Source organism: Aethalodelphis obliquidens, unplaced genomic scaffold (genome assembly GCF_003676395.1).
Source record: "Aethalodelphis obliquidens isolate GAN/ISIS:26980383/991018 unplaced genomic scaffold, ASM367639v1 scaffold76, whole genome shotgun sequence".
Lineage (NCBI taxonomy): Eukaryota > Metazoa > Chordata > Mammalia > Artiodactyla > Delphinidae > Aethalodelphis > Aethalodelphis obliquidens.
This window is the reverse complement of record NW_020838020.1, coordinates 4319487-4341783: the sequence shown is the minus strand read 5'-3', so window position 1 is coordinate 4341783 and position 22297 is coordinate 4319487. Positions and strand designations below refer to the sequence as shown.

The 22297-nt window shown below is 36.9% G+C and overlaps 1 protein-coding gene and 1 long non-coding RNA gene across 5 annotated transcripts in view; one reads left to right on the top strand and one right to left on the bottom strand.

Moving 5' to 3' along the window:
- Nucleotides 1-22297, bottom strand: part of PCDH9 (protocadherin 9) — a 986051-nt gene that overhangs the window by 59049 nt on the left and 904705 nt on the right. The gene's annotated exons all lie outside the window — the stretch shown is intronic.
- On the top strand, nt 152-20681 carry LOC113612395 (uncharacterized). Its single transcript, XR_003429846.1, has 4 exons — nt 152-286; nt 1653-1801; nt 18487-18568; nt 18704-20681. It is a non-coding gene; the product is annotated as an uncharacterized LOC113612395 (long non-coding RNA).

The window sequence follows — 22297 nt, the reverse complement described above, 5'->3', positions numbered from 1 at the left end:
AATACTCTTGTGTTGAGAGCTACATGTCAAAAATATCTATGTTAAGCATTAGTCACATTTTGGGCCCTCCCATAGGGGAGGTATTCTCAAAGTCATTACTACCTCATGATCCCAGCAATGTATGGATCTGGCTGGGATTCTGGAGGTGAAAGTCACAGATGAGAATGTATGATGGTGAAAGCCTCTATTCATTATGAGAAGTCTCTATCCATGGATATGTCTTTCTGGACATTTTCTTTTTATGAAATAAAATGACTACCATCTTACAAGCTCCCAGAACTGAAGGGTGTGTATATGCATGTGTTTCCCACCTACCCTTCTCTCTCTCTCTCTCGCTCTCTTTGTATGCGGGTTTGCATGGATGTGGCTGAGGGGTGTGTGTGTGTGTTGCGTGTGTGTGTGATTTTGGAAACTGATCAAGACTAATCAAGGCACAAAGTGTAATAAAAGGACAATCTAATTGCAGTTCTTGTGCTAACTATAAGCAATATCTTACACAAGTCACATATTTTATTTAGCTTGTATCTCCCTTCATACATAGAGAAAGATAATTAGGTAAAGATCCTTATTTTCTTGTGACTGTCAGTGTGACTAAATGATTCAAAACCTTTTAGATTTATTTTACTTATAATTGTATCAGAGCTTGTGATTTTTCTCCATTAGTAATATTAAAAATACAATATATTTCCATGTATCTTTTAAGCCCCGTGGCAAAAAAGAAAAGAATCAAGGTTTAGATTGACCACTAGAGTACTTTGTTTAAGAATTTGTCAGAAATCAGTTGCAAACTCTACATATCATGTTTAGGAGAAGTAAAAAGAAAAACCTTGAAATTAGAATAAAGAAAATTGTAAAATAGAAGTTTGGTATTAAAATAATACTTTTGGGGGTTTCACCCCTACAAGTACACCCTTAGAATTTAAACAGAAATTATGAGGATTATTCTAAGTCCTCATTGCCTATTTTATAGATTCAAGGCAAACTCCATAGTAAATTCTAAAACCAAAATACATAAAATCCAGATGGCAGAGTTCAATTTTACTGAATTTAACATGAGAAAATGTACTTAAATATGAACAACTATATTTGTACATGCAAATATATTCTATTCATGCATATACATTATTTTGCCCATGTCAGTGTGTACATATGAACACACATTGAGGCTTAGCATAATGATGTTTGGCCTACTACTGTTGCAGTTTCTAAAGAAACAAAGTTTACTGTCTCATTTCTTTTTCACTTTTGTGCTTATTTTATTTAAGTATACATTCATAAAATGGAGCAGGTTTGATAAACCACCCTCAATTTGAATTGTCTACAAATATACAGATACCTTTAGCCATGGAGCTGTAGTTTGGAAGAGGCCCTAAATCTTCCATCAGGTTTGACCCTTTGATCAATCTAAATCCTCAGCAAGTCCTCCATCACCAGAACTTTAATACTGTTGGAAATTGGTAAATATTTAAGATGTATATACTGAAAAAAAAATGATTTTATTCCAACAGCTGTCTGAAGCATGATTATACCTAGCAATAAGTTTGTTTTTTTAAGGTCTTCTTTGCAGAACTAATATACTTAGGATATACGGGGAAATAATTAGGAATATCGCCTTTCTACCTACTGCATTAAATTGCCTAATTTTCTGACAGCTAGAAATACAGTACTAGTGGTCATAGAAAATGGAATGAAATAGAGACCGAAACCCTACTGCAGATTAAGAAAGAAAAAATCATCTCTATATAAGAAGGAAAACCTTGGAAAGAAGAAATAGCTAGATGCTGCTACATCCTTCATATATGTGAGTCAAATATTGATTTTCTTGCATTCTGCAAAGTAGATACAAAAATTATGCTGAAAACAGGAGAGAACATAATTTTACAACTGCCAATGTGAACTGAAGATTCAAGTCAAATAGAGGCTCTGATGCTAACAAATTCAAAACCAGGGCAAGGCTCAGGAGGTATTTCTCACAAACTCTTCCATTCCTTTAATTCTCTAGCTCTTCATTTCAGAAAGGATGGGTGCATCCTCAGATATGTTTTTTATCATGACTTTTCTTTTTGAATCACTGGCCCTTCCTTTGTCATAAAAGGAGGTAACACAAATGAACTTAATTTCTTTTATTTTATGCTGTACATAGTTGGAGTAAAAATACTTCTCTCATTTCCATGCGTTCAGTACCTTCCTTCATTCTATTTTCTGCCTCATCACATTGTCAGAATATAAATCAATATTTGAAAATCAGCAACACCAATAATCAGCAACACCTCTAATTTTATATTACATAAAAATAACATAAATCTTCCTGGTAAATTTCAGAGACAGAGTCTGCGAAACAAAACATTAAATATTATGAATTTAAGTTCAATACAAACTAAACTATATATGGCTGGAGAGCAAATGTTGGATTAATTAAACTGCCACATTTGTATAATTAAGATCCTTGTTTCGGTTTTCTTGTTAAAATAAAAGTAAGAAAGTTCAAAAAGATTTTTCTTTGGTTTGGGTGTGTTTACAAGAGTACTTAGTACTCTAGAAATGGCTGCATCTGCAGAGCATAAATGTGTCTTAATTATAGGATTTTTTTAGGGTGAACATCTGTGCCCTTTTCTGCAACTGTGTAGACACTTTGATGGTTCTCTGAGAATATGTGGTTAAATTTGTACACTGTACTTACTTGCTAATTCACTTTATTTAGTATAAATCAGGAATACTTAAAAGGTTTACCTGTATCACTTTGACATGTCACTTACACTAACACAGTTTTGTTTTCTATAATTAGTTTAAAATATAAAATTAGAATCAGATAAGTTTATTTATTGGGATTTTGAATTGATGAGAAGGAACCTTAAAATCTCCATTTCTTTCTTTGTTTTTTTGTTTGTTTGTTTGTTTGTTTTAGTAAAATGCTAGTTTCTTGAGGTAGAGAACAGAGTTCCCTTTTTTTGTCACACTCTGATAATCACTTTGACTTTATTTTTTATTTATTTATTTTTTTAACATCTTTATTGGAGTATAATTGCTTTACAATGGTATGTTAGTTTCAGCTTCACAACAAAATGAATCAGTTATATATATACATGTATTCCCATATCGCTTCCCGCTTGCGTCTCCCTCCCTCCCACCCTCCCTATCCCACCCCTCCAGGCGGTCACAAAGCACCTAGCTGATCTCCCTGTGCTATGCGGCTGCTTCCCACTAGCTATCTACCTTACGTTTGGTAGTGGATATATGTCCATGCCTCTTTATCGCTTTGTCACCGTTTACACTTCCCCCTCCCCATAGCCTCAAGTCCATTCTCTAGTAAGTCTGTGTCTTTATTCCTGTTTCACCCCTAGGTTTTTCATGACATTTTTTTTTTTTAAATTCCATATATATGTGTTAGCATACGGTATTTGTCTCTCTCTTTCTGACTTACTTCACTCTGTATGACAGACTCTAGGTCTATCCACCTCATTACAAATAGCTCAATTTCGTCTCTTTTTATGGCTGAGTAATATTCCATTGTATATATGTGCCACATCTTCTTTATCCATTCATCCGATGATGGACACTTAGGTTGTTTCCATCTCTGGGCTATTGTAAATAGAGCTGCAATGAACATTTTGGTACATGACTCTTTTTGAATTATGGTTTTCTCAGGGTATATGCCCAGTAGTGGGATTGCTGGGTCATATGGTAGTTCTATTTGTAGCTTTTTAAGGAACCTCCATACTGTTCTCCACAGTGGCTGTATCAATTTACATTCCCACCAACAGTGTAAGAGGGTTCCCTTTTCTCCACACCCTCTCCAGCATTTATTGTTTCTAGATTTTTTGATGATAGCCATTCTGACTGGTGTGAGATGATATCTCATTGTAGTTTTGATTTGCATTTCTCTCATGATTAGTGATGTTGAGCATTCTCTCATGTGTTTGTTGGCACTCTGTATATCTTCTTTGGAGAAATGTCTATTTAGGTCTTCTGCCCATTTTTGGATTGGGTTGTTTGTTTTTTTGTTATTAAGCTGCATGAGCTGCTTATAAATTTTGGAGATCAATCCTTTGTCAGTTGCTTCATTTGCAAATATTTTCTCCCATTCTGAGGGTTGTCTTTTGGTCTTCTTTATGGTTTCCTTTGCTGCGCAAAAGCTTTTAAGTTTCATTAGGTCCCATTTGTTTACTCTTGTTTTTATTTCCATTACTCTAGGAGGTGGGACAGAAAGAATCTTGCTGTGATTTATGTCATAGAGTGTTCTGCCTATGTTTTCCTCTAAGAGTTTGATAGTTTCTGGCCTTACATTTAGGTCTTTAATCCATTTTGAGCTTATTTTTGTGTATGGCGTTAGGGAGTGATCCAACTTCATACTTTTACATGTAGCTGTCCAGTTTTCCCAGCACCACTTATTGAATAGGCTGTCCTTTCTCCACGGTACATTTCTGCCTCCTTTGTCAAAGATAAGGTGACCATATGTGCGTGGGTTTATCTCTGGGCTTTCTATCCTGTTCCATTGATCTATCTTTCTGTTTTTGTGCCAGTACCATACCGTTTTGATAACTGTAGCTTTGTAGTATAGTCTGAAGTCTGGGCGCTTGATTCCTCCAGTTCCTTCTTTCGTTCTCAAGATTGCTTTGGCTATTCGGGGTCTTTTGTGTTTCCATACAAATTGCAAAATTTTTTGTTCTAGTTCTGTGAAAAATGCCAGTGGTAGTTTGATAGGGATTGCATTGAATCTATAGATTGCTTTGGGTAGTAGAGTCATTTTCACAATGTTGATTCTTCCAATCCAAGAACATGGTATATCTCTCCATCTATTTGTATCATCTTTAATTTCTTTCATCAGTGTCTTATAATTCTCTGCATACAGATCTTTTGTCTCCTTAGGTAGGTTTATTCCTAGATATTTTATTCTTTTTGTTTCAATGGTAAATGGGAGTGTTTTCTTGATTTCACTTTCAGATTTTTCATCATTAGTATATAGGAATGCCAGAGATTTCTGTGCATTAATTTTGTATCCTGCCACTTTACCAAATTCATTGATTAGCTCTAGTAGTTTTCTGGTAGCATCTTTAGGGTTCTCTATGTATAGGATCATGTCATCTGCAAACAGTGACAGCTTTACTTCTTCTTTTCCGATTTGGATTCCTTTTATTTCCTTTTCTTCTCTGATTGCTGTGGCTAAAACTTCCAAAACTATGTTGAATAAGAGTGGTGAGAGTGGGCAACCTTGTCTTGTTCCTGATCTTAGTGGAAATGCTTTCAGTTTTTCACCATTGAGGATGATGTTGGCTGTGGGCTTGTCATATATGGCCTTTATTATGTTGAGGAAAGTTCCCTCTATGCCTACTTTCTGCAGGGTTTTTATCATAAATGGGTGTTGAATTTTGTCAAAAGCTTTCTCTGCATCTATTGAGATGATCATATGGTTTTTCTCCTTCAGTTTGTTAATATGGTTTATCACATTGATTGATTTGCGTATATTGAAGAATCCTTGCATTCCTGGAATAAACCCCACTTGATCATGGTGTATGATCCTTTTAATGTGCTGTTGGATTCTATTTGCTAGTATTTTGTTGAGGATTTTTGCATCTATGTTCATCAGTGATATTGGCCTGTAGTTTTCTTTCTTTGTGACATCCTTGTTTGGTTTTGGTATCAAGGTGATGGTGGCCTCGTAGAAGGAGTTTGGGAGTGTTCCTCTCTCTGCTATATTTTGGAAGAGTTTGAGAAGGATAGGTGTTAGCTCTTCTCTAAATGTTTGAATAGAATTCGCCTGTGAAGCCATCTGGTCCTGGGCTTTTCTTTGTTGGAAGATTTTTAATCACAGTTTCAATTTCAGTGCTTGTGATTGGTCTGTTCATATTTTCTATTTCTTCCTGATTCAGTCTTGGCAGGTTGTGCATTTCTAAGAATTTGTCCATTTCTTCCAGATTGTCCATTTTATTGGCATAGAGTTGCTTGTAGTAATCTCTCATGATCTCTTTTATTTCTGCAGTGTCAGTTGTTACCTCTCCTTCTTCATTTCTAATTCTATTGATTTGAGTCTTCTCCCTTTTTTTCTTGATGAGTCTGGCTAGTGGTTTATCTATTTTGTTTATCTTCTCAAAGAACCAGCTTTTAGTTTTATTGATCTTTGCTATTGTTTCCTTCATTTCTTTTTCATTTATTTCTGATCTGATTTTTATGATTTCTTTCCTTCTGCTAGCTTTGGGGTTTTTTTTGTTCTTCTTTCTCTAATTGCTTGAGGTGCAAGGTTAGGTTGTTTATTCGAGATGTTTCCTGCTTCTTAAGGTGGGCTTGTATTGCTATAAACTTCCCCCTTAGAACTGCTTTTGCTGCATCCCACAGGTTTTGGGTCGTTGTGTTTCCATTGTCATTTGTTTCTAGGTATTTTTTGATTTCCTCTTTGATTTCTTCAGTGATCACTTCATTATTAAGTAGTGTATTGTTTAGCCTCCATGTGTTTGTATTTTTTACAGATCTTTTCCTGTAATTGATATCTAGTCTCATGGCGTTGTGGTCAGAAAAGATACATGATACAATTTCAATTTTCTTAAATTTACCAAGGCTTGATTTGTGACCCAAGATATGATCTATCCTGGAGAATGTTCCATGAGCACTTGAGAAAAATGTGTATTCTGTTGTTTTTGGATGGAATGTCCTATAAATATCAATTAACTCCATCTCGTTTAATGTATCATTTAAAGCTTGTGTTTCCTTATTTATTTTCATTTTGGATGATCTGTCCATTGGTGAAAGTGGGGTGTTAAAGTCCCCTACTATGAATGTGTTACTGTCGATTTCCCCTTTTATGGTTGTCAGTATTTGCCTTATGTATTGAGGTGCACCTATGTTGGGTGCATAAATATTTACAATTGTTATATCTTCCTCTTGGATCGATCCCTTGATCATTATGTAGTGTCCTTCTTTGTCTCTTCTAATAGTCTTTGTTTTAAAGTCTATTTTGTCTGATAGGAGAATTGCTACTCCAGCTTTCTTTTGGTTTCCATTTGCATGAAATACCTTTTTCTATCCCCTTACTTTCAGTCTGTATGTGTCTCTAGGTCTGAAGTGGGTCTCTTGTAGACAGCAAATATATGGGTCTTGTTTTTGTATCCATTCAGCCAATCTGTGTCTTTTGGTGGGAGCATTTAGTCCATTTACATTTAAGGTAATTATCGATATGTGTGTTCCTATTCCCATTTTCTTAATTGTTTTGGGTTCGTTATTGTAGGTCCTTTCCTTCTTTTGTGTTTCTTGCCTAGAGAAGTTCCTTTAGCAGTTGTTGTAGAGCTGGTTTGGTGGTGCTGAACTCTCTCAGCTTTTGCTTGTCTGTAAAGGTTTTAATTTCTCCATCAAATCTGAATGAGATCCTTGCTGGGTAGAGTAATCTTGGTTGCAGGTTTTTCTCCTTCAACACTTTCAATATGTCCTGCCACTCCCTTCTGGCTTGCAGAGTTTCTGCTGAAAGATCAGCTGTTAACCTTATGGGGATTCCCTTGTGTGTTATTTGTTGTTTTTCCCTTGCTGCTTTTAATATGCTTTCTTTGTATTTAATTTTTGACAGTTTGATTAATATGTGTCTTGGCGTATTTCTCCTTGTATTTATCTTGTATGGGACTCTCTGTGCTTCCTGGACTTGATTAACTATTTCCTTTCCCATATTAGGGAAGTTTTCAACTATAATCTCTTCAAATATTTTCTCAGTCCCTTTCTTTTTCTCTTCTTCTTCTGGAACCCCTATAATTCGAATGTTGGTGCGTTTAATGTTGTCCCAGAGGTCTCTGAGACTGTCCTCAGTTCTTTTCATTCTTTTTTCTTTATTCTGCTCTGCAGTAGTTATTTCCACTATTTTATCTTCCAGGTCACTTATCCGTTCTTCTGCCTCAGTTATTCTGCTATTGATCCCATCTAGAGTACTTTTAATTTCATTTATTGTGTTGTTCATCGTTGCTTGCTTCATCTTTAGTTCTTCTAGGTCCTTGTTAACTGATTCTTGCAATTTGTCCATTCTATTGTCCATTCTATCTCCAAGATTTTGGATCAACCTTACTATCATTATTCTGAATTCTTTTTCAGGTAGACTGCCTATTTCCTCTTCATTTGTTAGGTCTGGTGGGTTTTTATCTTGCTCCTTCATCTGCTGTGTGTTTTTCTGTCTTTTCATTTTGCTTATCTTACTGTGTTTGGGGGTCTCCTTTTTTGCAGGCTGAAGGTTCGTAGTTCCTGTTGTTTTTTGTGTCTGTCCCCAGTGGCTAAGGTTGGTTCAGTGGGTTGTGTAGGCTTCCTGGTGGAGGGTACTAGTGCCTGTGTTCTGGTGGATGAAGCTGGATCTTGTCTTTCTGGTGGGCAGGTCGACGTCTGGTGGTGTGTTTTGGGGTGTCTGTAGACTTACTATGATTTTGGGCAGCCTCTCTGCTAATGGGTGGGGTTGTGTTCCTGTCTTGCTAGTTGTTTGGCATAGGATGTCCAGCACTGTAGCTTGCTGGTCGTTGAGTGAAGCTGGGTGCTGGCATTGAGATGGAGATCTCTCGGAGATTTTTGCTGTTTGATATTATGTGCAGCTGGGAGGCCTCTTGTGGACCAGTGTCCTGAAGTTGGCTCTCCCACCTCAGAGGCACAGCACTGAGTCCTGGCTGCAGCACCAAGAGCCTTTCATCCACAGGGCTCCTTAATTTGGGATGATTCGTTGTCTATTCAGGTATTCCACAGATGCAGGGTATATCAAGTTGATTGTGGAGCTTTAATCCGCTGCTTCTGAGGCTGCTGGGAGAGATTTCCCTTTCTCTTCTTTGTTCTGACAGTTCCCAGGGGCTCAGCTTTGGATTTGGCCCCGCCTGTGCGTGTAGGTCGCCGGAGGGCGTCTGTTCTTTGCTCAGACAGGACGAGGTTAAAGGAGCCGCTGATTCGGAGGCTCTGGCTCACCCAGGCCGGGGGGTAGGGAGGGTCACGGAGTGCGGGGCGGGCCTGCAGCGGCAGAGGCCGGCGTGACGCTGCAGCCTGAGGCGCGCCGTGCGCTCTCCCGGGGAGCCGTCCCTGGATCCCGGGACCCTGGCAGTGGCGGGCTGCACAGGCTCCCCAGAAGGGCGTGTGGCTAGTGACCTGTGTTCGCACACAGGCCTCCTGGCGGCGGCAGCAGCGGCCTTAGCGTCCCATGTCCGTCTCTGGGCTCCGCACTCTTAGCCGCGGCTCGCGCCCGTCCCTGGAGCTCTCTCTAGCAGCGTTCTTAATCCCCTCTCCTCGTGCACCAGGAAACAAAGAGGGACGTAAAAGTCTCTTGCCTCTTCGGCAGGTCCAGACCCCTCCCCGGACTCTCTCCCGGCCAGCCGTGGCGCACCAACGCCCTGCAGGCTGTGTTCACGCCGCCAACCTCAGTCCTCTCCCGGCGCTCCGACAAAAGCCGGAGCCTCAGCTCCCAGTCCCGCCAGCCCCGGCGGGCGAGCAGACAAGCCTCTCGGCTGGTGAGTGCCGGTCGGCCCGATCCTCTGCGCTGGAATCTGTCCGCTTTGCCCTCCGCACCCCTGTTGTTGTGCTCTCCTCCGCGGCTCCCAAGCTCCCCCACTCCGCCTCCCGAAGTCTCCACCCGCGAAGGGGCTTCCTAGTGTGTGGACACTTTTCCTCCTTCACAGCTCTCTCCCGCTGGTGCAGGACCCGTCCCTATCCTTTTGTCTCTGTTTAGTTTTTTCTTTTGCCCTAACCATCACTTTGACTTTAAAATAGCTTGTTACCTAGGAAAGTATAATGCCATATATTTTTTTAAAGAAAGTTATTATCTTACTTGTTTGATTATATGCATAGCTCTAACACAGATGGAAAAATATAGGTAAACCCTTTAGTCACAGAATATGAACTTAAACACTTAGAATCATCAGTAGTTCTTTCTGTAGGAACAAGTAAGTAAGCATGGCATATGGTCAGGGTGGACTGGGAATGATTCAGCAAGAAATACTTTTGATAGAAAGACTGGTATTTGGAAATTGTTGACAGAAGGCCTAAAAAATGTACTTAGGGGATTATATCTAATCCCCTAAGTATTACATTTTGTCAAAAGTATTGAAAATTAACTTTCCCCAGAGCGCAGAGGAAGTACCTCCTCTGGAAAGAATTCTTGTCATATTTTGGGTCATAATCACTCCAGTGAAAAGTGTAGCCAAGAAGAAATTTGAAATTTTTGCTAGATTAGCCAACAGTCTTAAAAAGCAAATATTTACTGTGACCAAGAAGGTCTTAACATTTCCTCAGCGTGACTCAACTTTAGACAGGCTTCTTCCCATCTCTAGGCTGTGACCTCCTTTTTTCTTAAAGCATTAACTTTTGAAAACTTGCAATGGTAAATTCTTTCTCCACTCCTTTGAGATATAAATCTCCTAACAACCCAGGAATATCTTTCTCCATGACCTCGGAGTCATCCCTTTGAAATGTAATTATCAAGAAAAATAGGACCCCTGTCTCCTAATTCCTAGGAGAAGATAGAAGACTAACTTGGGTAAAAGACAATTAACAAACACTAGTGACCTAATCATTTAGACCAACCTCCTTCCTATAGTGCTTTTTCCATTAGTTCACCTCTTTTTTGTTTCAGCAGAGTGAGTTCAACTTTCTTTTCTATTGCAATAGTCTTGACTCCTTCCTATCACAATAATCTTGGATAAAGTCTTCCTTGCTATTTTTAACAAGTGCCTGGTACAATTTTTCTTTCTATAACTGTCACTGTTTCTTTGAATTTATGAATTAGAATCATGTTATTCAGTTATAACTGAAACTTCTGGGCACAGGTAAATTCACAAGGTAATATTTTGTTGCATTTATTCGAAAGTTATAGATGTGATAATGACACAGACTTAGTTGATTATGGCTTAATGAGCTTTGGAGAAAATCATAAATGTTATTTTTTGATTATAAGACCATCATTCCTGATGATATAAGATGATTTTTGAAAAGTAATATTGTAAGTTCAAAAATAGTACAGCAGTGGTAAAATTGTTGTCTGTATTTAAGAAAATCTTTAATGAGTCATATTTTTCCAAATTTTTTCGTTATTAACTTTAAAGGAGCATTTCCCAGAAACCAAGTCAATCATCATGGGGAATGTGAGAGAATTAGTTCAGTGATGTTTCAGTTAACTTGTTATTACCACATGATGGTAAGATTTTATTGAATACTTGGCGATCATACATTCTTACTATTCAAACATCCATACAATTTACCAGGAAACTACTTGACTTCCAGTGTACTCTGTCTGTATAGAAGAAAGTTTGTATTGCAAAAAGATAATTTTCTTTCAATTAATTAAAACTTTGCCCTTTATAGGAGATATAGGTACTGAAATGTATTTTGTAATGTTTCTAAGGAAAGATTAAGTGTGTTCAAAATGATAGATCCTTTACATCTACTTGACTACAGTTAAACTCTTTAAAGTATTTTTTATTCAATTTGTTAATACTCTTGTAATAAAATGGATATAATTTGAAGCACCTATCACACTAAAGTAACTCAAATTAATTTTAAATTGAGATAATGTTTCAGCTTTCAGGCTAATAAACTAAAAAAAGTAATACATAATTTTAAATTTCATTAATAAGCAAAATCCTATTGCCATTAATTACAAATTTTCCTCAAAGCATACATTTCAGAAACCAAAATTTTCTTCATTGTTTTTGATTTGTTTCCTCAAAGATCTCCTCAATGCACAGAAAAATTGCAAATACTTTGCAAAATCTTTTTAGATTTGTGGCTTCAGGTTCAAATGCCAGCCCTGTAAACACCTCTCTCTGCTTCCTCTCAGCTTAGCAAATATAAAATTTTTACCACTTTAAGAATCTGAAGAAACTATGTCTGTCCCATTACACAATACTTATGTTAATTTACTCATTGATTCATTCCCTCAAAACATAGGTATTGATTGCTAATTGTGTGCAAAGTACTCTGTAATGTACTGGAGAAGACAAAAAGATGAAAACACACACAATATCTGTCTTCAAGCCTTAGTTTGGGAGCTAAATCTTGTATGAAATTTAAGGTACATAACTAACTATTGTACAAGATAGAAAGTGATAAATGCTGTAGAAGAACAATCAATAAAATGCTATCAGGGTCCTGGATTTGGAGAAGTTCTATAAAACAATGAAATCAGGGATCGTTTCAGAATTTTTAGCTTGGGGTTGAAGAAAATGAAGGATTTGGATGAGAGAGAGAGAGACAAAGTATGTTTAAAAACATTCCAGATGGTGACCAGCATATAAATAGGCAAGGAAAGCAGAAAGTGAAAAGTGTATAAAATATGTAAGTAATTCCACCTGGCTATAAGTCAGGCTTGGTGAACAGAAATAGTGAAAGCTGGGTTGAAAAAGGTTAAAATTATATTATAACAAATCTTGATCACCAGACTAAGGAGGTTTGATATTACACAGTAGCCAATGAATGGGGAGACATTTAAATATCAAACAAACAAACAAAAATCACCTTAAGTTAAAGAAAAAAAAAAAAGTAGAAAAAAAAAACACCCTACAGTATTACAGCTATGCTATAAAAAGATTATGTGGTAGGAGTTTTAAAAATGTTAGAGAGAGGAAATAACCATTGGCAAGATAAACCCCTAAGCACATAATTATAATTATCTGGGTAGGAGGTAATTTGGTGTGTAAGCATGGAAGCACCAGGGTATGTTGAAGAGGCAGAATACATAAAACATGATCAGTGATTGGATGTGAAGAATAAGGCAGAGAGCAGAGAGTCCTAGGTGACTCTTAGTTTGGTTCCTAGGAGGTGCTGATGGCTGGCACAACTGAAACAGAAAACAATATGATGGTTCTTCAAAAATAAAGAACAAAATTACCATATAATCTAGTCATATCACTTCTGAGCATATATCCAAAGGAATTGAAAGTAGGGTCTCATAGAGATAGGTGTATACCCATGTTCATAGCAGTATTATTTCAATAGCCAAAAGGTGGAAACAATCCAAATATTCATTGACAGATGAATGAATAAATAAAATGTGTTTCTGTGCAATGGAATATTATTTAGTCATTAAAAGGAAAGAAATTCTGACACATGATACAATATGGATGAGCCTCTAGGACACCATGCTAACTGAAATAAGCCAGTCACAAAAAGACAAATACAGTATGACTTCACTTACATGAGCTATCAAGTATAGTTAAATTTATAGTAACAGAAAGTAGAATGGTGGTTGCCAGGTGCTCAGAGGAGGGGAGAAAAGGGAGTTATTGTTTAATGGGTATAGAGTTTTGGTTTTGCAAAATGAAAAAGTTCTGGAGACTGGTTGTACAATGTGAGTATACTTCACACTCCTTAACTGTATGCTTAAAAATCTTTATGGTGGTGAATTTTATGTCATATGATTTTATCTCAATTCAAATTTCTAAAAAGGAAAAAAAAGGGAAGTAAAGAAAAAAGAAGAAAAAGGACAAAGAACAAAAAGAAATATACAACCATATACATATATATTTAATCAGAATTATTTCTTCAATACAGCTCAGAGTGGAAAGAGAACGGCAACCAGAAATGGCCTTTAAAAATTACCAGAATTTATTTAAGAGTTGTATAACATGAACAAAGAAGAAACAACTTGGTCTGTTTAAGGCTGGTGGTATACTTTTAACAGAAGTTTACAATTTACTATTGGAAATTGTTGAAGAAAGAGTTTCAAAGAGTCCCCCCCACCCCTTGGGAGTGTGAGAATCATGTAATAGGAGGCCAGTCCCATTCCTGACACTTTCTATTTATAAGATCTTGAAAAAGTCACTTAATGAGTCCATTAAAACAAACAATCATAAATAATAATACCTGCTTATCTCATGGGATTATTATGAGATTTAAATAATGCATTTATTAGTGCTTGGTATACAAGAAAGGGAAGTGTTATAATCATCTGCTGACCTCCTTGATGGGTTTTGTGTAAACAATGAGAGCAATTTCTGGGTTAATAGCTGCAGAGAGCATTGCCAGAGACTGTCAAAAGCAGGCCGAGACCAGTAACAGCTGTAAAATCACACAGGGCATTGTGGTTGGTGATAAGAACAAACTAGGTAATTTAGACTCAAAGTTTAGATTCATTTGCTAGGTCTGTACATTTACATTAATATAATTTACTTTAAAAAATCCAGCACTATTTCTTCCACTTCCAAAAAGTGTTGATCATTCAGGTAAATTCTCTCCACAGCAGTAGAAAGGAAGGAACGGGAACGAGGGACCTATGTGAATTTGACAGACATGAAAAGGAGGTAGGAAAAATGAGCATCAAGGAGGAACTAAAAGTGATGGGATAACATCACTTTTAGAAATTTGATTAGGGAATTCTCATTCATTTAGACTGCAGCCAGCAGGAAGCTGGGGAGAGAGGGAACAGCAATTTCCATCGTGGAGCTCAGCACTATACACGTATTATTTTATTCAATTGTCACAATTCTAGAAGATAGACTTTTATCCTCATTTCTTAGATAAGGACACTGTAAGTAATTTGGCCCAAAGCACACTAGTAGTAAATGGTGGGTGGGTGGTTTTCCAGTCAGTTCTTTCTCTCTTGCTCCCATGCCCAGGCATTTTCTATAATACCATCGACCAAATGTCCACATCTCAAAATGCACTCAGGTGGCTAACCAGGAAGATCACACCTCAATGGCATTTTATCTTCTCAATCTAAATGGTCTCTAACTGGAGAGCATATGTTTATAAAATAGTGTAAATTACTTTGCTGAACATCAAAATATGTTTCTTCCATGAGGACAGACAGGTCATAGTTGTTCCAAGCTGAAAGAAGACTCAGAGATCAGCACAGCTGAGGTTCTCATTGAGGACAGTTAGACACAGAGAAATTAAAGAATTTGTCCAAAGGCACTCTTCCTGTACACTGTGTTACCACTTCAGAAAACATTGCCAACTTTAGGTAAACTGACTTAAGTTGCTAAGTATTGCTTATAAATATTATAAAGCCATTCAGGGATTAATAAGACTACTGTCTAATGCATGATTAACCCTATTAACAACATCTAACTTGTCATTAAATGATAACTGAAATTTCATTCCCAACAGCATACTTTATTAAAAGTCATATTTGCCAGATGGAGCTAGACCACCATTTTGTAATTCCATATTACTACTCAGTTGCTTACTGATAAGTTATATTCTTAACTCTATCACCAAAATTCTTGGAAGTAACCCCACATTATTACCTGCAATCAGTAAAAGGTAGATTGGTCTAGCAACCCTGGCACTTTGGAGTTCCTACCCATGCAGTGAATATGATGTTTTCCTGATATCAGCTCCCTACTCATTTCATCCTCTTTTCACTAGTCCCTAAAGCTAGGCTATTGCTTTGTTTTGATCAACATGGCAAGAAAACATATGCAGTATATTTGTCTTTCCATTCTCTTTCATGACAGGTAACACTTGTATATTTTACTATGATTTTAATAAGAAACATCAGGACAAATAACAGAACCATGCTTCTTCAATACTTATGAGTATGACTTACAGGACTTTAAAGTTCATCTTGGAGTATTTCTTATTGAATTGTAAGGTGAATATAGCCATGTCAGAAAACACTCATTAAGCTGTATACAATATTAAGAAAGTACAGTAAAAAATTGAGACTAGTTAATGATAATGGAGTCAACTATTATTTAAAATGAAATGCAATTTGAATAAACATAGCATTTTGGAGTTAAAATTATTATTTTGGAGCCAGGAATATACCCATCCTCCATCACCACCTCTACTCCATCACCCATAGCAGAGTTGAGCCTCCATTAGAGTCAAAGTCCTGCATGAGATATTTCAAAAAAAAATTATGTTTCAGTTCTCCTCTGTGAGAACTGTGCCTTTAATGAGAAACAGATGTTCAACTTACACACAAACAAAAAATGAAAAAAAAGTAAATAAAGGCAGAGCATCCTCATAACTGACTTCCCATGGAGTTAGACCATTCAAAGTTTCCTAACGATAATAATCACTCAGCCCAAGCCCCCAAATTTACCATCATCTAAATAGAAGGAATCAAACAATGTTAACTGAGTCTGAGAACCTAGTATATTAGCCTATAGCCTAATACAGTGGACACTTGAACAACATGGGGTGTGGGATGCTGACCCTCTCCCACAGCGGAAAATCCATGAATAATTTATGTTGGGTCCTCCTGTTTCATTCCTCCTTATCCGAGATTCCTCTGTATCCATGGTTCCACATCCCGGGATTCAACTAACCTCTTGTAGAACTGATGGTATTTACTCTTGAAAAAAATCTGAATATAAGTGGACTCGCAGAGTTCAAGTCCAAGTCCTTCAAGAGTAACTGTATGTTAGAGGGTCACTTATCAACTCGCTGTTGCTGTCTAAAGCCTGAAGACAGAACTCCCTCACTGGATACTGAGGCTAAGGTTTGAGGGTGGGAGCTGCTCTGGTTCAACAGTTCCTGTACTTCAGTGCTCACCCAGCCACTCACCTGCTGCCTGCTAAACAGGTTACTTTTGATTGTTTTCAAATTTGATCTTAATATTGAGGTTGTTTTTTTTTAAATTGACTAATTTAGTTAATATGATCTTTTCATTGCAATTGTTCTTATAAATATCTAATTAAATATTTTATGCATCATTAAAATTTAAGTGTAAAATAATGAGGTTTTTTTTCCTGAAAACTACCGTGATTTCTGTAAAAGGCAAAATGAAAGCACATTACCCAAACAAAAATGGAACAAAAACTATTTTTGAATTGTGTGTGGGTAAAACATATAAAAGTTGGGGGAGAAACATCACAAAAATCCAGGAAAGTTCTGTATCAAAATGTCAGCCAAAGAATGTACCTCACCATCTGGTTCCACAAGGATTAGGTCACTAACCACTCTAGTCACTGACATTTAACACTCCCTGAAAGGAGTTCAGGGCTAAGACCAGGAATGAAGTACTCTGTGCTCTAGGAAAAAATGGCAGAAGAGGCCTTCAGATAGATAGCTTCAGAAGATTTTATGAGCCCAATTTCTTGCATCTTCCCATATCTAGAAAAGCACTAAAATCATTAACAGAGACATCTGCTCCTCATGATTAGCAGCAACCTTCTGCCAAAGTGTGTACTTGATTGCACGTACACAGTTCACAAAAATCACATACATACTGACCTCCCCCCAGCCTCTTAGGAGCAATTCCTAGGAATTGTGTGAGGGGCTGTCTCCCAGGTTATAGTCCTAGCTAGACCCCAAATCAAACTTAGTTCACAGGTCTTACATTGTGCTTTTTTTCAGTCAATGAAAATTTCTTTCTTTACATGTATCTTTAAATTCTGGCAAGTTTTGTGCTTAAAAGAGTACAAAGATGGATGAATTATAGTATGGGTTAATCAAGAAAGAAAATACAGTTCTTTAAGGAAACTAACCAAAAGATGGCCCTGGCATTACATAAAACAGATTGACAAATGTTTATACACTTACATGTTTTAAACTAAAATGTTTTTGTTATTCCTACTTTCATCAACTTATTTAAATAACCAACCACCTACCTGGGCCACTAGCATCAGGTACTAGGCCTTCTGTTGTATGTAATTATGATGAGTAGCAAAATAATGAAAAGTGCCTGTGCTGAAAACACACTAGAAACCAGTTGAATCAAGATGCCCTCACAGAATGTAATAGGCACAGAGGGTGTTGTGCTTTGCTATGATTATCTTGTCACCTGTAAGCAATCACCATGACTGTGAACAAAATATAATTAAGCCTGAATTGTTAGTTTTCTGTGCACATGGACTGAAGTAGGACAGACAATCATGTCATTTTTATTGGACACCAACCCTGTCCAGCTCACCGTACAATGAGTGGGGTTTAGGCTAGCGGTTCTCAAATTAGAAGGATCAGAATCACCTGAGGGGCTTAATACCCCAGACCTCTCGGCCCCATCACTTGAGTTTCTGGTTCAAGAGGTCTGGGATGAGGGTGCAGGATTGCATTTTGAATGAGTTCCCAAGTGATATTGCTCCTGCTGGTCCAGGAACCACATTTTAGAAACCACTATTTCAGGACGTTAAACAAACAAATGAACAAACAAACTAGTTTTACTGTAGAAAATGTTGCACTCTAAAAAAACTCAGATAGGATGAAATCACATGCAAAAAGCAAGGCATATGCATAATTCAATAGATAAATTAACCAATTGGTTGTCCACCAATCCATCCCAGAGTTCGTTGGAGTCAATGATATAAAGGGTTTTGAAGAAATTAGCCAGAAAATCTTCTCCTTCCCAAGAATAAAGGAGGGTGATTAAGTATGTGTAGGAACAAACAAATACGACTTAACATGTGCTAAGAAATATTTTGAAAGCATACTGATAAAATTATATCTATCTCTTTTCTTAAATTTGACTATGCAATTTAGAGAGAACTGAAAAGATTCCTACTATCTACATTCTCATATTTATATGCCTATCTTTATTTTCACCATACATTTTTCGGCCTGGTGTTTTTTTTTTCTCTTTCTAATGTTTCTTTCTCTCTGTGTTTCTAGGTGTAGTCACAATCACAAATGAGTTTCTTAAAGTCAACATTTCAGTAATGCCTCCAATTGTGTTCATAAACTGATCCTAAAGGTATAATTCTGTTCATTACTTTAATAGATTAAAATCAATTTGGAAAACATTTTTCAAAGAAATTTAAATTGTGGAGAGAAAGGAAAATTAATTCAGAGAAAGACTCTAGGTTATATTTTCTATTCCTCTTTAAAGGACTGATCATAGAAATAACTGCTGGAAAGCCCTGAAGGTGAAGAGGAGTGCTGACTCTGTGTTTAAACAAAAAATAGATTTAATCACATGAACTGTGCTGGAATTATTTTCATTCAACATTTCAAAGATGTGGTAATTTTTTATATCATCTTGCCCGAGTCCTGGTTTTTGTGACAAGTAATCCATCCTGAGTTAACTCCTTAACTGGGGATGGGTAAGTGCTTTCCTTATATCTAAGCTATGCTCTCTGTAAAACAGTACTTTGAGATTGGGACAGTAAGTAATGTGTGTGTGTTTGTATGTGTGTGTGTGTGTGTGTGTGTGTGTGTGTGTGTGTGTGCTTTAAACTATACATTTTCACACTGACTCTATCAGAAAGTGGCATTAAGTCACTGGCGGGGCGGGGGGCATTTTTTAAAAGCTAAATGAGAAACCCAAAAACAATAGGAGGCTAAGTTTTTACAGCATGCACTAAAGAACTATGATTCTAGAATGTAACTATGCCTTACTATATAAGGGTGATACACTTTTTCACAGAACTGTTTATATATGCTCCATGTACAAAATGGGCATATTAAAATTACTTCTGAGTGAATGCAGAGAGTAAAGAGTGATCACAGATTTAGGCTTATAAACAGACACAGGAGAAAACTAAATTTTGATGTTTCCTTTATTAAATACAAAGTAGTATATATTAAAAATCAGTTTTCAATAGAATATTAAGTAAATGCCATGTATTCTGGAATTTAGTGCAGTTGCTTAATGCAATTATGGTATGACATTAAAACCTAATTCATTTTGAATACCATGCTATCCAAAAGAGAAAAATATTACAATGCACACCATTATTCTAAGCATCACACTTGACAAGTGTAATTTTATAGTTCGGTGTTTCCCAGATAAGAAAGAACATATCCATTCCCACCTACCCCAACTCCAAGCACAATATACACTTCAAAGAAGCTATGAGTCTTCATTTCTTCAAGTAGACTTGAGACTTCTTGAGGTTAGGAAATGTTATTTTGTATCCTCATCTTATTCATTGCTCCTAAATATGTATTTATTAAATATTATTAAAGAAGAAAGATTTAAGAAGACTGTTACTTTGTAGCTTTTAGACCTTGGTATGTCTGTGTATTAACCACTTGACTGTTTACAGATAAAAGGACTAGATTTAGGATTTACTCCCTCATTCATAGCCAAGACCAAAATGTAAGGTTAGGAATTTTAGAGGTCTTAAAATAAAGAAAAGATTGTAGGTCATTTAGTTCTGTGAACCTACAGTTTGCTGCTGAATTAGGAAGATTGCAAGAGTTCACCAGGCAAGTCACCTTCAAGCTGTCAATATATGGTCTTTGCCTCTCAAGGGAAACCATGCAGAAACAGACACTTAATTTTTTTTCCCACTGTATCCCTACCTAATTGTTTAGCAGCAAGGATCTCAACAATCTGTACAGCAGATGTGACTACCTCACTTAACACTATCATAGGAAGGAAATAAGGGCAGAAGAGTCATATGCTAATGGTAAAGATGCACAGAGAAACTGCTGCCTGAGCACAGATAACACACCTCTCTCCAGCCATCTGTCCCACCATGTGTGCTGCACATCACAGGAGGATATGAGAGGGGTGGACAGCTGACAAGTTTTTCAGAGTGGCAAAAGAATGGCTTTCAACAGCAGTGTGATACTAGAGGATAAGAGTTTTTATTAATATTGCAAGGAATGTATTATTATTGTTACTTAAAGGACCAAATGTTTTAGCATTGCATATTTTTTAAAAATAAATTAATGTCATGTTATTCCTTTCTCTCACTCACTGCATTCTGATGTTCTTTCTTGAGTGGCGGGGAGAGATGCATAGTTACAGCTGAAATGCAAGAATGGCACACTGTGGTTTCTGGTATATGACACCCACTCTGCATACATAAATGAGACCAAGGTGGAGAGGGGCTGCTGCTGCAGGAAATCACAGACTGGGTTCTGAGCCAGAGGTATGGTGTCTATCCTGCTGGACTACCCTGATACTAGTATTGCCATCAGGTCAGAACTCAGAATAATATTTTAATGTAGTTTATGTGTTGCATTAACTAATCCTTACTCTCAAAGCCTAAATGTTGTGGGATAAGGGAAACTCTGTTCCTGGCATACGTACTAGATGAATAAATCTTTGTTGAATCATTGCAAAAATATAATCATTTCATTGATATAGACAGAGATGTCACAGAGAAGCAGGATCTGGTGGTAGATGAACTAGGCAGTGCTGCCATCAGCCTCAGTGGAGCTGAGATTCCTCTCTGGGGCTGAGTGGGTTGTGTGTAGGTAAGGGCACAACCTACTTCGCTGTGTGCCTCAGTAACCTAGCTGAAGAAGAGGAAGAGGGAGAGGGGAAGGAGGCAGGGGGAAAAGAGGAGAGGACAGAAGGAGAGAAGAAAGAGAAGGAGAAAGAAAAGGAGATGGAGAGGAAAATCTACTTGGAGAAACGGAACATGAACAAATAAAAAGTTTAAAATCATATCTCTGTGTTATATCTGTGCATGTATATATAAAGCTGATGCATGCAATTAGCTTTCCAGAGTTACTGCTTATAAAGGAGAAACCACTATTAATTGTTTAATAAGAAAAACATTCTGAATGGTTGGGGGAAAGGGCCTGTGTCTTAAGAACGAACAATAAACAAAACACAAAAGTGAGGTTGTTGCTTTCCAGTGAGAGAAGAAGTAAAAGATCAGTCAAGAAGGATCACATTTAGAACATATATGTACTGAGTGAGATCAAAAGTTATCCAAACACACAGCTGAGATCAGAGATTCATATTCAGAGTATAGAAAAAAGTACATAATTTCTTTGAGAACAAATTAGTTCTTTAGTTATAAACAATTTAGAAGCAGCCATAAAAATTTTAATCCTGAGGAATATATTCAGGCTTCATGGATGAATGGACCTTTGATAAGCAGCTTCCCAATACTGGATAATAAGACAGAGTCAAACTAGATAAAATGATAGCTCTATGTTTGGAATTTCAAGACAAAAACTTCAAAACTTTTGTCCATTCCAATGTCATCTGAAGATATCACATATTATTTTCCTATTTCAGGGATTTCATTAAACTGTATACTGAAATAACTGTAAACAGAGGAATTTGGGAAGTGGTAAGACATAAGCAATACAACCTCCACAGCGAATTGGCATAGTAGCAAGTATAGTAGATGGCACATACTGCCAGGGAAAAAAAGATGGAGAAGGGATTGTACTTGTTTTAAGGGAGAAAGTCACATTTTCCTCCAGGGTCTATGAAATATATTATCAGTGTTCCTTTACGAGACCCAGAAATGAACCACTGATTCAAGTTGAGAAAGAAATACTCATGTCAACCATCAGTAAGAGAAATACAAAGAAATGTTTCTACCAGTGCACATAATGCTTGTAAAACTATCTAGTTACCTTGTCTCATGCCTGCAAAAAAATCATTCTATTTATTTGAAAAATAGAATTTTTAATTATATTTTTAAAATAGCGGTTAAAATATTTCTCCTCTTGAAGACCATTGTCTTGGCATTAGCCTCTCAATTAAGTATAGTGTTTTCATTTCGTA